The sequence below is a fragment of the Callithrix jacchus genome, chromosome 2 (assembly GCF_049354715.1).
Source record: "Callithrix jacchus isolate 240 chromosome 2, calJac240_pri, whole genome shotgun sequence".
Taxonomy (NCBI): domain Eukaryota; kingdom Metazoa; phylum Chordata; class Mammalia; order Primates; family Cebidae; genus Callithrix; species Callithrix jacchus.
In genome coordinates this window covers 56,950,656-56,967,578 of record NC_133503.1, presented here as the reverse complement: position 1 = coordinate 56,967,578, position 16,923 = coordinate 56,950,656, and the positions used below count along the sequence as shown (strand labels likewise).

Sequence of the window (16,923 nt, the reverse complement as noted above, 5' to 3'; positions counted from 1 at the left end):
ACCTACCCACAGGCTGCTGGTGGCAAAGTGTTGTGACCAAGGGGTGACACAAGACACTTTTAGGGCAATGGAACTGAATCATGGCTGTGGTGAGGGACGCTCAGTGCATTTGTCAAGACCCACAGAGTCATACACCTCAAAAAGTGAATTTTATTACCAATAAATACTCAGGAAATGGGCCGGGCAAGGTGGCTCACGCCTGTAACTCCAGCATTTTGGTAGGCTGCAGCAGGCAGATATCTGAGGTCAGGAGCTTGAAACCAGCCTGACCAACACGACAAAACCCCATCTCTACTAAAAATAAAAAAATTAGCCAGGCATGGAGTCATGCAACTGTAATCCCAGCTACCCAGGAGGCTGAGGCACAAGAATCACTAGAACCCCTGACCCATGTGTGCAGGCACCTCACCCAGTGGCTGCCATGTGTCATGCAGGGCAGCGAGAGAGCCAGGACAGGCTATTCATTCTGCCCCACTCCACTGGCAGCCTGAAGGTCACCAGGGCCTGGTCCAAAGCAGGCAGGGATGGGTGAGCTGAAGCTCTCCCTGTTGAAACAGGGAGAACAGCTCCCATGGCTGACTCAGATCCCTGCTGTGCAGCTTCCTCAGTGACCAGGCAGATGGACGAGGAGAAGGCAGCCATGGAGACACAGAGAGAGGCCGGTCCCAGGCATGGTGGAGGCCAGAGCCAAGGGGATATGGTTTGGCTGTGTCCCCACAGAAATCTCAGCTTGAACTGTATCCCCCAGAATTCCCACGGGTTGTGGGAGGGACCCAGGGGAAAGTGAATCATGGGGGCCAGTCTTTCCTGTGCTGTTCTCACAATACTGAGTAAGTCTCACAAGATCTGATGGGTTTATCAGGGGTTTCCACTTTTCCTTCTTCCTCATTTTCTCTAGCCACCACCATGTAAGAAGAGCCTTTTGCCTCCCACCATGATTCTGAGGCCTCCCCAGTCATGTGGAACTGTCAGTCCAATTAAACCTTATTTTGTTTCCAGTTTCAGGTATGTCTTTATCATGAGCATGAAAACAGACTAATACAGAAGGAAAGCAACCAAGCCCCAACATCTGTCCCCAGAACCCACCCCACATACCCACCCCATCAAGTGCACATCGTATTCAATCACACTTCCAAGTGCAAACCTTCTAAAGGAATGGGTTTCCAAAACAAGGTGTCCAGTAATAATGCTGTTCTAACATCCATTTCGAAAGGCCAGGCTCTCACACAGCTGCCACAAGATCAAAGCAGCCTGAGGGGCTGCTTTCCTCTCAGACCTTTAGAGCCACAGAAAGAGCCCCAGCCAGGCCTAGTGGCCACTTCCAAGGGACAGGGAACACCAACACTAGTGATCTCGGTTTGGTACCAGCTGTGCAACAAAAGCTCTGGGGGCAGCCGGATAAGGAAGAGGGACAGGAAAAGGCAGGTTCCCTTGTCAGGAACAGCACAGTTGTGTTTAACTTCACTAGGAAGAAGTCATTCACCACCAGGGACTCTTCCCCAAACACAACCAAACAGTCAGTTGGGGGCCTCAAAGGCTGGTGCTGAGTGGGCACCATCCCCGGGGTTCTAAGGTGGAGGTGAGAGGGGTAGGCCAGGAGAAGAAGACAAAGCACGTCCACTGAGTCACAGGCACTTGGGGAGGGGCCTGGCCCACCACCAGTTAAATCTGGTTCTGGTCACTCACTTGGGGAACTCAGGCAAGCGTCCTGATCACTTAAAAACCTCCCAGTAATCCTTACCTTTGATTTTTGGAATGAACAGGTATACAGAAAAATTGTCAAGACAGTACAGTGAGTTCCCAGGGACCCTGGAACCCAGCCTCCCAAAGCGAGCCCTGGAACAGCATCATGAATGGATTTGGGACTCTGCCTGGATGGCACCAGTGTCTCGGTCAGTGTCCATGTTCCTTCCCAGGGTTGGATCTGGGTGCCATTAGTGGCCATGCCTCCTGTGTCTCCTCTCATTTGTCAGCCTTTCCTTGTTTCTCATGGACTTCACAGTTCTGAGCAGGACTGGCCCAGGCAGGCCTCCACCAGGGTCAGGCATTTGTCATGGCTAGAGGAGCTACAGGTCTGGAAAGAACCACAGACACAGCATCTCCATCATCCCTTGGAGCCTGGGTGTATCCCTCATCACTCAGTGAAAGTGCTGCCCACCAGGCTCCTCCAGGCAGGCAATGTTTCCTTTTTGGTACTCCACTCCCTGGAAGAAGATCACTGAGCCCAGCCTCCCCTAGAGGGATTCAGTTCCATCTCTTGAGGGCGGAGAACTACATCCATTTTATTTGCAATACTTCCGCAGGTAGAGTCACGTCATCATTTATTTCTGTCAGCCTGATTCACCCACATTTATTTGCCACGTTGGGTTATAAGCCAATACTACATTTTCTCAGTGAAAGGGTTCCACCTTCAGCCACAGGGAGCACTTTCCTTTGCCTCCTGTGTCCCACTGACATGCCCCATTGGGTTTTCTGCATTTCCTGACTTTCTGGCACTAGAAGACACTCCAGGCTCCTCCTATGTATTTCCTACCCCAGTCCTAAAACCAGGCATCTCTCCAAGGACACCCAGCTCCTCTTACCGCAGAACAGTACTTAGCAGCTCAGCTCTGGGCCCCAGTCAGCTCCCTGTTGCTGGGTGTGGCTGCCTCTGCCCCACAGCAGCACAGGTGTGCACCAGCCCCACGTACACAGATGCACCTGCGTGCAGTTCCTTCTGAATCTGCCTATTTGTGTCAAGCCAATGAGGAGTTCATGCTGATGTCTGCCTGGGGTCTGGCTTTTCTTACTTAGAAAAATACACTCAAGATTGATCCTCTGTTGTTATATGATTAATACCTTGTTCCATTCGCTCACTGAATAGGATTCTACTGCACAAATGTACCAGTTTGTCTATCTGTTCCTCTGTTACAGGGTGCTGTGGTGCTTCTGGTTTTTAGTAACTACAAATAAACCTGCTATAAATACACATATTCAGATCTCTGTGTGGACAGTTTTCAATTCCCATGGGTGAAAGCCCACAGACGGGGCCATTAGGTCATAAAATAAGACAGTGTTTGTCTTTGTGAGAAGCTGCCATGCTGTCTCAGAAAGTGGCAGTACCATTCTGCAATCCTCCCAGCGTGAGTGAGCGTTCCTGTGGCTCCACGTCCTTATCAGCATTTAGTGCTGCCAGTGATTTTACAGATTTTAGCCATTCTCACAGTGTGTGGCCATGTCTCATGGTTGTTTTAATTTGCAATTCCCCAAAGACAAATAACCCTGAGCATCCTCTTTTTTTTTTGAGACAGGGTCTCACTCTGTCTCCCAGGCTGGAGTGCACTGGTGCGATGACAGCTCGCTGCAGCTGCAAATTCCTGGGCTCAAGCGATCCTCTGGCCTCAGCCTCCTAAAGTGCTGGGATCACAGGGGTGCACAACCATGCCTCACTCGGGCATCCTCTCTGATGTATCTGCCCTCTGGATATCATCTATGGTGACTTTTCAGATATTTTGCCCACTTTTTAATTATGTCATCTATTTTCTTATTATTGAGTTTTAAGAAGTCCTTATATATTCTGGATACCGGTTATTTGTCAAATATCTGACTTGTAAATATTTTCTCCCATTCCCATGGCTTGTCTTGTCATCCTCTTAAGAGTATCTTTCACAGAGCGAAAGTCTTTAACAAGGCAAGTTTATCAAATTTTTTCTCTTACAAATTTGCCTTCAGTGTTATACCTAAAAACTCACTGTCCAACCCAAGGGCACACATATTTGCTCCTATATCTTCCTCTACAGTTCAGAGGGTCTTCTTCAAGGCCTTCTGAGTGGGTAATGTATTAACAAGTTAAAGCATATACAAGCATTTGGGCTGAGTGTGGTGGTTCATACCTGTAATCCCAGCACTGTGGGAGGCCAAGGCAAGTGGATTATCTGAGATGAGGGGTTTGAGACCAGCCTAGCCAACATGGTGAAAACCTATCTCTACTAAAAATACAAAAATTAGGTGGGCATGGTGCATACACCTGTAGCTACTCAGGAGGCTGAGGCAGAAGAATTGCTTGAACCTGGGAGACAGAGGTTGCAGTGAGCCGATCGCTCCACTGAACTCCATCCTGGGTGACAGAGCAATACTCCATCTCAAAAAACAAACAAACAAAATAGCATTGGGCTCAAGCAAAATGTTCAGAAATTGGCTTCTTTAAAAATATGCATAGTTTTTAAATAACAATTCCACTTTTAAAAATTTATCCTCACAAACTAATCGGTGCAAACAAAGATTTGGGTACATGCATTCATTGGAGTACCATTTAGAACAGTGGGAAAAATAAAAAAAGAATAAGTACCTAACAGGAGTTTGTCTTTTAAAAAGTATTCAGAGGAAGTATAGCACATAGCACACAGCCAAAAAGTTATGTTTTAAAAGAATATTTAACATGGAAAATGTTCACAAAAGATTAAACAAGACGACTCACCAAATAGTGCATACAGTATTTTTTCCCCAAACCCCATCAGAAAAACACATTCCATGTTTAAAAAACTGCCAGGAAGGATCTTGGTCAACAGAGTCACAGCAGCTTTCACTCGGCAGAGGGACAATGGGAAATCTTTCTTCTCAGCTTTTCTGTCTCCTCTACATTGTCCAGTGTTCTGAATCAAAGTGTATTGCTTTTGTAATCAGACTCAAAAAGGAATTCAAATAAAATGCTGACATCCTCTTCCTTTCCTGCTCCTTCCTTCCAGGTGTGGGAACACAGCTCCCAGAATGTGGGGAAAGCAGATACGGCGAACCCGGAAGAGGAAGTGGCCCCTGAGACAACTCCATCTCGTCCACCCCATGAGACGCAGGGGCACTGGCTAGGCAACACACTGGGGAGTCCGCAGCTGCACTCCATCAGCCAGAGGAGCATGGAACATGGAACACGGAACACAGAACCCAGACAAAGCCCCTGTGGGGCACGGGGCAACACCCAAGGAGAGGCTCCATCAGCTGAAAAGGCTCAGGTGGCGATGTTGGGTCAGCAGCCAGAACCCCCAGGAGCTGCTCCCGAGCCCACAAGAGCAAGATAGGGAGAGGATAGGACCCACAGAGCCACAGCAAGCACACAGGGCTCTCAGGCCATGCAGGCACACATGGTCGTCTGTGCAACTTGCTGGGCCAAGGAAGGCAGAGGCCAGGGAGGGCAGTACTAGGGAGAGGCTAGCCCACTGGGAACACAGGCCCAGCCATGAGCAAAGGCACATCCCTTTGCTGAGGTGCTTAAAACAGGTGACCTCAATGTTAGCCACAAGGGGCAGCCCTCCCAGGAGGCCAAGCAGGGACCCACCGCGGTCGGTGTGGAGGAACGTTCCCTGAAGGGCTCCCAGTGGCCAGCACTCCCTCTGGATGCAGAATCCACAGTTCTCACATCAGTAACAGGACATGCACTCACCTGCATTCTCAACAGAGGCCACCCGAGCACCCCTGTGTCCTGAAGCTTATTCGTAACAGTGCTGAGGAGGTGCTGCCCTTCCAGTGACAGGAGAGACAAGAAATAAGACACAAAAGTCTATAATATTCTCAATGGGGAAAAGTGACACCAATACAGCAAGACAGGGAACAAAGTCATGATGTTTCACAGTTGGCCAGGGAAGGCCCACGAGGAGGTAATAGTTGTGAAAGATGGGAAGGAAAGTTAGGAAGGATACTGCTATCCAGACAGGGTGCTCCACAAAGACGAATGGCCAGGGCAAGGGCCCTGGGGCAGGAGCGGGGCTGGCAGATGTGAAGGCCCCAGGGTAGGAGTGGGGCTGGCAGGTGTGAAGGCCCCGGGGTTGGAGTGGGGCTGGCGGGTGTGAAGGTCCCGGGGTGGGAGTAGACTGGCAGGTGTGAAGGCCCTGGGGAAGGAGTGGGGCTGGCAGATGTGAAGTCCCCGGGGCCAGAGTGGACTGGCAGGTATGAAGGCCCCAGGGTGGGTGCAGGGCTGGCAGGTGTGAAGGCGCCAGGGCAGGAGCAGGGCTGGTAGGTGTGAAGGCCCTGAGGCGGGAGCAGGGCTGGCAGGTGTGAAGGCATTGGGGCAGGAGTGGGGCTGGCAGGTATGAAGCAGCAAGGGATGAGGACTCCAACCAATGAAATCACATGATCCATCTATATAGAGAGCAAACACGGCAGAAGTGACCCATGGTGATGGGAGCAGGATAGGAGTTTCCAGGATCAGGGAGGTGACGGCAGGGGCAGGGGGGACTCTGGGCTGATCATGCCACTTCCTGACCTGGTGCTGGTGATGGTGTGTTCACAGATAATTTGTCCAGGTCTCTGCATACACTACACTTCAGTAAAAACATGAGGAAAATTAAGTTTTTCAAACTGAAAAATCATTAAATAGTAGAAAATATTTTAAAATAAAATGTTTTTGGAAAGATCAGAAAAAAAAAAAAACCAAGGCCAAGGGCACATCCCTTTTCCTACACACACCCTTAACTTCAAACAGCAGAAGAGACGCAAAACAGCCCAAGTGGGCTAGTGCAGTTTCTAGGCTGCAAACAGAGCTGGGCAGTGCAGAAGCCACCAGCACTGTTAAAGAGAAGACAGCATAACCGGAGGAGACACAGTGAATGCCACGGCTGTCACTAAACAGAAAATGCACGGAGGTAAGGCGGGCAGCAGCAATGCCGGGTGGGACAAGGTGGCAATGCCTCCATGAGCTGCTGTCATCACCTGCCTACCATGAGAGGGGCACGGGGACACACACATGTGCGCACAAGGCTCAGAGGCTCAGCCGTGGGGAGAGGAGTGCAAGGACAATCAGGAGAACTGCGGGTGCAGGCCAGATACCCCAGCCGTCTTCTAAGGTGAAGGGCAGAAAGCATCCACTGCACATTTGCCGGCAGCCCCAGGGTGGGTAGAGGTGACTGAAGGAGAGAGGCGAGGTGTCTCCCTCAGGGGAGCTTTGCTTCTGTGGAGAAAGAAGGAGAGGGAGGAGAGAGCAGGTGCGTGGGGAGATGTGGCAGGGGAGACGGAGTCCCTGCTGAGGGCCTCAGGGCCATTAGAATCTCGCTCCCCCAAGCCTGATCAGGACTCGATTGTGTAATGACAGCTTGCAGCCTACAAACAGGAGAAAGTAAGGGCCAGCGGCCAAGGCGGCATATGAGCACATGACGCCACATAGGCTGCTGGCTGTGCTCAGGAGAAAGGTGAATTCCAGATGAGTACTGGGAGGGTCCTGAGGGACCAGCCTCCAGGACACTTGCCAGCCACAAAGTCATCCTCATCAGCCACAAGGGCTCCCAGGAGGAAAGGGCCCTGTGCTCCCAGGGAGAAGTCATGCAAAAACCCAGTCCTCTGGCACAAAGAGCTGTGGTGCTGACCCTCTGTGCCTGCACACATCTGGGGGCGGCAGGGCTCCAGGCACACACAATCCTGGCCAAACCTCAGCGCAGACTCAGCTTTCACTCATAAAAGCCAGGTCTCTTCCTACACTGCTTTCCACAGGGCTTTGCATTTCTTAGCTGCCTTCATGGGACCAGGGGATCCTTCTTTTTTACTGTGTGTGCAATGGGGCAGGGAGGGGTGGGCACCCAAACAGCTCTCCAAGAGGCATCTGAATTGAAGACTTCGAGGACAGCTTTCCCCGCTACAGTGACACCTAAAGCTCCTGAACATAGGACAGGAGGACTGAGGCCAGACTCAGACACAGAGAACCTTCCTACACATGTCTCAGGCAAACTCATAACTCAGGCCCCTTCACAAGGCCCAACCACAGACACAAGAGGACGGAGAGGCTCCAGGCTGCAGCTGCCCCACCACTGCCACCCTGTCCCACCCAGCAGAGGCTAGGGGCACAGACCCATGGCACAGCCAACAGCAGGGGATGCTGGCGTGGGTCCCTCCCTCACAGCAGGTGACATCCGGCTGATAACTCTGCCTCTGGACCTCCAGGTCACCATCCACAGGCAGGCACCCTCCAGGACTGCTGGAAACGACACCTCACCTGGGGACCCTGCCAAGCACAGAAAGCAGGCAATGGACCACAGTCATCATAGTTATATGGGAGTCCCCCACACCAGCTGCAAGGAGGGAGACATGAAAGGGGAAGGGGACAGCCACCAGGCTTTGGCTCCGCCATGCCCCATGTTGCCCAGGCACATGCTCACCCCACCCAGCTCCACCATACCCCACCCCACAGCACCCAGGCATGCACTCACCCCACTTGGGCCTCAGCTTCCTTGTTTTCAGGACACACAAGAGATGACCACTACGGCCTCCTCAGCTGAGACCAGGTGAACAGGACTCAAAACCACCCCAAAGTCCAAAGTAGCACAGTGCAGGGAGGGAGGACGCAGGGGCCAGAACTGGGAACACCTGGGGAGGGAGTCTCACTCCCCACAGGCCTCAGACAGGGGACTGCTCCAATTTATCTCAGCCACACCACAGAGAAAGCAATGGGGCCACCTTCCTCAGAGAGAATGCCGAGAAACCCGAGCTGGGAGCCAGGCAGTGAATGAGAAAGTGCTTCTCACATCTAGAGAAAGCTGTGAGGGTGAGAAACCAGGCAGCAGGGGGCGTGGACCCTCATGGCTTCCCACAGCCATGACTGGCCATGGGCATCAGACTTCTGGAGGTGCAGCAGGGTACGCCCCTGGCACAGAGGATGAGGCGAGGGACATACTGCAGTGGCAGGGTCTGCCCAGAGCAGTGCGGAGCGATGGCAAGTGGGGAAGGGAGACAGCAAGGCCTCGAGGCTGCAGTAGGTGTCTGGGACTCCCGGGAGCAGAGCCCGCATGGAGGCTCAGCCCATCTGTCCTCACTGCCCATCTGTGATGAGTGCAGATCCCTTCCCGGAGCCTCCGGGTACTGAAGACTGGACCTGGGGAGTCTGCACACCTGGAAGAGAGCCTAGCCCATGGGAGGCATGGCAGCTGCAGTGGTGAGAGGGTGGGGCTGGAGCCTCTCAGGCTTCACAGGCTGAGTCCCTCTGTTAACACTGGCCTTGGGCAGTCCCTAGGGGAGTGGGATCTGAGGCTCGTGCCTGGGCAGCGTCCCTCAGCAAGGGACAAGGGCCGGACAAGCAGGAGGAGTGCCCCTGCCATAGGTTTCTGCACTCGGGTCTCCCAGAAAAACAGGGAGGGCATACTTAGCAGCGCAGTGTTGTGCTGGATCAAAGAAAAACAGAACCAAAAGGAAGCATCACCTCTGACAGAACAGGCAGTGGAATCACTCATGTGGCAGCCCCATGCCACACAGCTGTCTTCTCGGGGCACAGAGGGGAGATCAGTGAGGACTGCTCGCGACTTCAGACTCTGAAGACACACTCAGAATCACCTTGCTTCACAGGAGTCAAAATTACCTTGAGTGTTTTGAGGTCCTGGGACTGGGGCCAGCACCTGACTGCACAGCACCAACATGCAGCATGAGGGTATCAGTCACACAGGCAGGCCTCAGTCACACAGGCAGGCCTCTGTTCAGAAGATGCATGGCAAATATCCGCCATCCACAGATGAGGACTGCACAACACACAGCCACAGCGGCCCAGGTGCTTAGTCCAGATGTGAACAAGAGACCTCAGGCCCTAAACTGTATGACAACCAGACACAAAGTGGGCGGGAGTCCCTCCGACTTGCCACAAAAACCCAAACTGCCACGGTCACTCTGCCCTGCTTCCTGGGGTCCCACAGAACCATGCCCTATGTGGCAGCAGTCACCCAAGCCATTGTGTGTATGGTCTTCCCTGGTTAACAGGTCAGGAAAGTGAGCTGCACTAAGGCAGCCCTGCCTCAAACAAATGGGCAGGGGGCACAGTGCTGCAGACATGTCCATCCAGCACAGCTCTGGTCATGGAGGACATGGACAAGCAAGAGCTGCCTGCTGCCACTACTCTGGGAGACCCAAGGGAGCATTCTACCATATCCCACAGCTGCCCGCATAAGCCAGAGGCCATGAGAAGAACTAAATACCACACTGCAGCGTCCTGAGGGTTCACACCACAGGCCAGGCCTCAGGCACCGAGGTCTGGTGTCCCCAGAGGTGGGTCCAAGGGGAAATGGAGGAACAGAAGGAAAGCCCCGGAGGGCCAAATAAAGTGGACAGAAAAGATGCCACTTGAACTGGACCTCAAAGGCTGAGCTGGAATTTGCTACGCCAAGAGGGCAGGCATGGGAATTCTTGCAAAGGAAACAGAAAGAAGGTGCTGGAATATCTGGGGATGGAGGACAGCTGGGGATGGAGGACAGCTGGGCATGGACACAGAGGCTTCCTGGCACGACAGGTGGCAAGGGTGACAGCATCAAAGGCGACGCCAGTGCACGTGGCTGTGGAGTTTGAGCGTCACTGAGGCTCACAGGAGCCCTCGAGTTCCTAACAGGCTACCATGCTCCAGGAAGGAGCATCCCCCAAGGCACCACTAAAACTCCGCCTGTGCAGCAGCCACAGCCACTGTCTCACCTAGACCCAGAGCTGCACCTGCCCTGTGCACTCCAGGGCCCCACCCATAGCTGAGGGTGCAGGCCAGGGGCTAGCTCCGCTCCTCAACAAGAGTCGCCTCCCACTGCTCCGCTCCTGCAGACTTGGCTTCGTTAGCATTCAAGAGCAATTTATTCCTCTCTTTCTGCCTTCTTTTGTGCAACAGAGATAAGTAACATTTCTAATCTGTGCTATCTCCCAGCTGCAAATGTTCAAGCATTTTTTTTTATTTAAAAAAATGAAATCTCATTTTAGATTTGCAAAAGAGACAGCTAGCAATCTTTACTGTACTAACAACCCGCCACCCAGAGGCCAGGCGGGAGCATGGACAAAAGTGAGGGCACTGGGCTAAGAGACAACAGAATCTCAGAAGCCGGCGCTGGGAGATTCATTTCTCTTTTCTTAAAAAAATCCATTGGACATAGTTCAGGAGAGGCACTCCTATCCGAAATCCGGGACACACCCAGGCCTCAGCTTCCCGTGAATAGTCCTCAGGTGTGAGCGCTCAACCCTACAGGGAAGAGCCCCCTGGGAGGCCATCCTGGCCACGAAACTATACCCCTAACAGGATAGGCTGCGGTCTGTGAAGTCACCTCCCACTAGCCCACCCCTCAATGCCCCAGGCACAGCTCAGAAGAACCAAGCACCAACGCTCCTGGTGTCACCTGGGCTGCCCTGGCACATGGACTTTCAAACTCTTCTCACACCTCAAGCCAAAGGGCTGGCTGTGAGCTCCTTACAGGTAGAAGTCATTCCTTACCCTTTGTCCCCAGCCGCACAAAGCCCAGAATAGTCTTGGGGACACATTCGTTTAATAACTGTTGATGGTTTAGGACACCAGAGAGGAGCAAATCCCAGGCAACCACTGAGGTTTTAGAGACAGGTGCATGCTGGTGTACTACAGCCAGCGCAGACAACTGCAAGTACTTTCTGATCCAGCCCAGCAGGGAAAATGAGGAGGAAAAGGTCTCAAAGCATAGCAGTTTTTGAGCAGAGCCAGGAATCCCAGCTGATTAGGTCTCTGCGTTGTCCTTTACTCTTGAAACTCTGAGAGAAAGCAGCAGCCTTTTGGGGTTGAGCTTTTTGACAGAAAGTAAAATGCCTGCCACAGCCACGAATTTCTGAGCATGAAGCCCCTGCTTCCCGGAGGTGGTGCCACACGCCGGACATTACAATGCTGAAGCCTTGCTCTGTGGCACTGCTGCTTCGCTTCTGCCTTTATCCTACCTGCCTGCCTTGTCATAGCAGGCTCACAGGCCAACCCCTGAGTAGGCCCTGCACCACTTGCAGCCTTCCTGAAGCCTGAGAGCAGAGGTACCATCTGTGTACTGGACCCTGGCTGCAAACCAGAAGGAGGCCTCTAAAAACAGCCACACCAGGCTGGCACGCAGCAAGCAGCGAGAGCAGGAGCCATGTCCACTGAGCCCCAGGTCCTGGCTGCACATCATCACTTCATCTTAGCAGCTCATTCTGTTTTTATTATCATTTTTAAATAATTCAGCTGGCCCTGAAAGAGTTGGAGGGTGGGAGGGGAGCAGCTTGCTGCCCACAGCAAAGCCCCAGCAACTGGATGGGCGGCTCCAGCAGGATTCCTGTCGGGACAGGCGCAGGGGCCTCCAGCGCCCCCCACCTCCACTCTCCAGACACGCCTGACAACTTGACGTTGGTGTTAAAGTCCTATCATTTATGTAACAGTGCAGTTATTAACGAAGTCTCATTTGCACGTGTCAGAGGAAGAGAAAAATCACCTAATTAACCACTTTCCCCATCAGCAAAAGGATGGGGGGGAGCGCTGCCAATTTGTATTCAATGGCTTTCTTCCTACCCTCAGAAACCTGCTCCCCTTTAATGGGAAAAGATTTATAATCCTTTGTCATGAGAGACTAGAAAAACTCTCCTTTCCACTTTGGGAACGTTAATACACCAAAGAGGATGCAGGCTTTTGTGCTATGGGGTCTGCCCTCGGGGGAAGGGCCACAGCCACTGTGCCTGGCATGAGGCTGGGGCTTCATGCCTAAAGGGAGGCTGTGCACCTGGATCCTGAGAGCCAGTAAGGAACAAAGATGCTTCTTCCATCAACTTACCAAGTGAGCAGCCTCTACGCTGCTGCCTACCAGGCTCCTGGCTCCATGCTCCCCAAAGTAAACAGCTTCTACACTGTTCACCCACTAGGCTGTTGGCTCCATGCACACGGCCACAGCTATCTCAGTCACCATCACAGCCCAAGCTGGCCCATGCCTGACACATGCTGGATAAACACAAACCAGGCAGAAGAAGGTGGGGTGTAGTCCAATGTGCACAGGTGGGCTCTGCAGCTAGGAAAACCCTGACTGGAGGCCTGAATCTGCCAGGGGGGTGGGAGTGGGCAGATCACACGGCCTTGCTGACCTTGAACCCTCTTGTCTAACTCAGGACTGAGAGTATGCCCAGCAGAAGAGGCTGAGAGAGCAGGATAAAGTGGAAACACAGGATCCGTCCTGGCACCAGTCACAGGGGTAGACTCTCAACGGACGCCAAGTCCTGCCACTGCACCCACCACCATCACCAACACTGCCACTGTCACCACAACCACAACCATCACCCTCACCACCACCGCCACTGTCACCACCATTCTCACCACGTCACCACCACCATTGTCACCGGCACAAACCACCACCACTGTCACCATCACTCACCACTGTTACCACCGCTAACCACCATCACCACCACTCTCACCACGTCACCACCATCACCACTGTCCCCATCATGGTCACCACCACCCTCACACCATCATCGCCACTGTCACCGTCTCCACCACCACCAGCACTCTCAGGACCACTCTCCACACCCTCAGCATCGCCACACATCCTTGTCACTCTAGAGACAACGCCCAGAGACATAGTCTTCTCCTACCCATTCCTAGGCCAGGCCTCTTCTCAAGTGTGAAGGCGCATGGAGAAAACAGACTCAGCAGAGGTGGCACTGTCCCCTCTCAGGACATCAGCTCCACAACTCGGAGGAGGCAGCCTCTGTAATGCTGCCAACACCTAGGTCAGGTGCTGGCTCAGGCCTGACCACGCTACGCCTACTGGAGACGACACGTCCTCTCCCACCTCAGGGCCCCTGAGCTGGCTGCTGCCTCTGTCTGGAACAGGGCTCTCTCCCCTGCCCCTGCACCCCACCCACAAAGGGAGCGCTCCAACCCATGCTTCAGCTCTCAGCCCACATGGCACGTCCTGGGGAAAGCCGTCTATCCAGCCACACTGAGTGTCAGGTTGCACCTCATGCCATGGCTGCCCTGGGCAGGTCGGGCACAAACAGCTGTTCCCGTGCTCCTGAACCTGGTGGGGGCCTGGCCTGTCTGCCCTGCCACTCAGTAGATAGCACATGGAATGCAACCATGACTAGTGAGGACATTTCTGTTTAGAAGTGGCTGAGCACGTGAGAGGGACAGAAGGTGAGGCAACACAGCTGTGCGGCAGATCTCACCCACCCTGTGGCCACTACACAGCAGTAGGGTGCTCAACGTCCATGCTCTTGATTCGGCAGGGCAACAGCAAATGGGGAAGAGCCCACCATCAGGCAGCCCTGGGAGCCCCTGCTAAGGCCTCTCAGAAGGTGAGAAGCACAGGCAGAACATGGAAACTAGATCCCACAGGGAAAAAGAAGAAAGTGGGCCATGAGGAGAAGCCGAGAAGGTAGCTTCTCAGAGGGCAGGTGCTGGCCTCTTCCCTGCCCAGAGCCTGGCAGTATGACATGAGCAGACCTCCAGGAATGCTGTGCAGAGTCCCTCTACGTCCCCAGGAAGACAGTCTCATAGGTGCTGTCCAGTTTCTGGGGATGGGGTAGGAAAAGGCAAGGAATGTGGAGAGACCACCACGAACTCCTAGTTGTGATCCCTCACCATGCAATACTCCACTCCTTGGGCGTGGGAGAAAGAGGCCCCCACACACAGGGCAGATAATTAAATATGCAGCTAGTGTCTGGAAATCATCAAATGAAGGTAAGGAGTGTGCTCTTCAGCAGCCTGCCTCGAGCAAAAGCATCTCGAGGCAGATAAGTAATGATCAGAGCTCTCCAGGCCAATGGTACAACAGGCAATATCTGTTATTAAAAGCATGCTGGTTTGATTACAGGAAACCTGGACGGGAACCAGTACAGGCTGGGTCTCCATTTGGGGAGCAGGACAAAGGCAGAGCGATAGCAGCAAACTCCCCACCGGAGGCAAGCTCAGAGTCCCCTGTGCACTGGTGAAGGCTGCTCAGCCCAAGTGGCACCACACAGGCTCCTGAAGACAGATGAGGCCCCGGAGAGAAAACGCAATAAAACAGGAAGACAGCCCCGGCAGCCCCGCCCCTCCGTGAAGGAGAGCAGTCACGGGCAGCATGATAGCAGGCCAAGGTGGATGTGGTCTGACAGGTGGAGGCGGCCTGTTGCTTCAGATTCCCGACCCGCATGTCAAACACACTGGTGCCGACAGGAGGTGGCTGCGGCACCCGGACACTCGAAAACGCATGCTTTGTCACCCGAGACAGGCTGGGTTCAAATGAGAAAGAATGAAATGCCAGCAGCAAGGAGAGTCAACTACAGATCTTCCATGAAAGCTCCCCTTAAGCCAACTCTTCGGTTTAAATGAATTTACTCCTCATTAAATTCTTAACCTGAAAACATAACTGTTTTATACTTACATGCCTCATTCTGACATTCCTAACGCTTTTGCCGTGAAAGACCTCACTGCCAAATCCCACTTTAATTAACCGAGCACAGGTCACATAAATCACTGCAGCTCCCACGCCAGGCCGTGTGCAGTCACGCGGGCTCAGCCTGCGACTGCCTCTCCTTTCAACATATAATGCAGGGCAGGCCATATTGCCCACCACCCCTGGGGACTAGTCCCAGAGCACAGGGAAGGAACCTGCTCACTTCCTAAATGGTAAAACACGACGGAAACTACATGCAGTCCGTCTGGAGACAGGATCCCTGGCACAGCCCGAGGGCTGACCTGCCTAGTCAGAGCTGGCCTCCCCAGGGCCACATGCCGCAGTGAGGGGCTGTTGTGAAATGAGGTCTGCTGAAAAGACTGTGCAGCTTGGGGATATGTCAGTGAGCAGAAACGGAAGGTCTCTGCCTACAAGAGGCTGGTAACTAACAAAGGGCACGAACACACAAGCTCACTTCAGGTGGTCACAGCCCAAAAGACAATCAAACTGGCTGCAAAGTGGAGTGAGGGGCCTGGCTAAGAGCAGGGAGAGGAGGGCAGAGCAGGCCACAGAAACAGCAGTGCCCAACAGGCTGTCTCGGCTGACCTGGCAGCAGCAGAGGAGAATGTGGGCTCCAAGGGAGGGTGGGTGAGGCAAGCCTGCACTGGGGCAAGGCAGGGAGTGTGGCAGGGAGTGTGGATCGTCACCTGAGGGGTCGTACTGATAAACCACAACCCAAATGTCTGCTTTGTTGAAGTTCAGCGGGCTGATCCTACACTGCCCAGAAGCCAGAAAGTAACAAGGACAAGAAGACCTGAAGTCAGCCGTGCAGGCTCGCCAAGGCCAGCCATGCACTGTTAAGGCTCTGAGGGAAAACAGGGCCTCTCTCACCGCAGCCCTGCTTTACCTGGTAGCCTCCACCTGTCTCCTCACTCCTGCGTGGCCCAGTTAGAGACCACCTTCCAGATGAGACCAGAAAGTTTGAACACAAGAGATGCCCAGCCAAGACCGCAGGCCCACCAGCTCCAGCTCTCTGCTCCTCAATGCTACTCACCCACCACGCTCCCTGACTCCAGGGTAGAGCAGCAGCAAAGGCCCCCATTGTCACAAATGCCACCTAGCAACACCTTCTGGAGCAGACAGTCCCAGAGCCCTACCCAGCTGCAGCCCAGCAAGCACAGGGTACCACCACCTCAGCCCGATCCCTGCCCCACACATGGCCAGGCCCCCGGCCCGCCCAACACATGGCCCCACCTGCACGAAGCCCCACCCCAGACCCACCTATCACACACAGCCCCAGCCATCACACAGCCCCACGCAGCACAGGGCCCTGCCCCTCCATACAGCCTCACCCAGAACACAGCCCTGCCCCTCTACCCTACCAAGCATGAAGCCCCACACACAGCATCACTTCCTGGGGCATCCAGAAGGCCTGGGGATGGCAGGACACAAGGAGGCATGGAAGGAGGCCAGGCCCATATCCCTGGTGCCACAGAGGAATTGCAAGCACATTCCCTGCAGGTAGTGAGCAGGGTGCGTGCAGGGTGGGACAGTCAGAGTTGGTGAGGTCTCACTGCAGGAATGTCTGGTGCCAGGAATCCCAGTCCAGAGGCTGTAGCCAGAGCCACAGCAGCCCTGGGGAAGAGGGGGCTGACCCTTGAGGATGATCTGGTCACTGCAGGGTGGTCTCTGCCACCCCAATCACCTCCCCCTGAACTATCAGCACCCTCTTTGCTGGACCTCCACACACCAACACACTTCCTGCTCCCTGTCCCAAAGACTTCTTTCTCCAGGTCACTCTTCTGACTATATAAAAGAAATCATG

The 16,923-nt window shown here is 53.7% G+C and overlaps 1 protein-coding gene and 1 long non-coding RNA gene across 30 annotated transcripts in view; one reads left to right on the top strand and one right to left on the bottom strand.

Moving 5' to 3' along the window:
* MAD1L1 (mitotic arrest deficient 1 like 1) overlaps positions 1-16,923 on the bottom strand; it is a 415,821-nt gene that overhangs the window by 259,079 nt on the left and 139,819 nt on the right. The gene's annotated exons all lie outside the window — the stretch shown is intronic.
* Positions 4,957-15,068, top strand: LOC144581194 (uncharacterized). 2 transcript variants are annotated; one of them, XR_013531747.1, is made up of 3 exons: positions 4,957-5,627; positions 6,452-6,611; positions 14,535-15,068. It is a non-coding gene; the product is annotated as an uncharacterized LOC144581194 (long non-coding RNA). The 2 variants fall into 2 exon arrangements; XR_013531746.1 differs by having other exon boundaries at positions 4,957-6,611.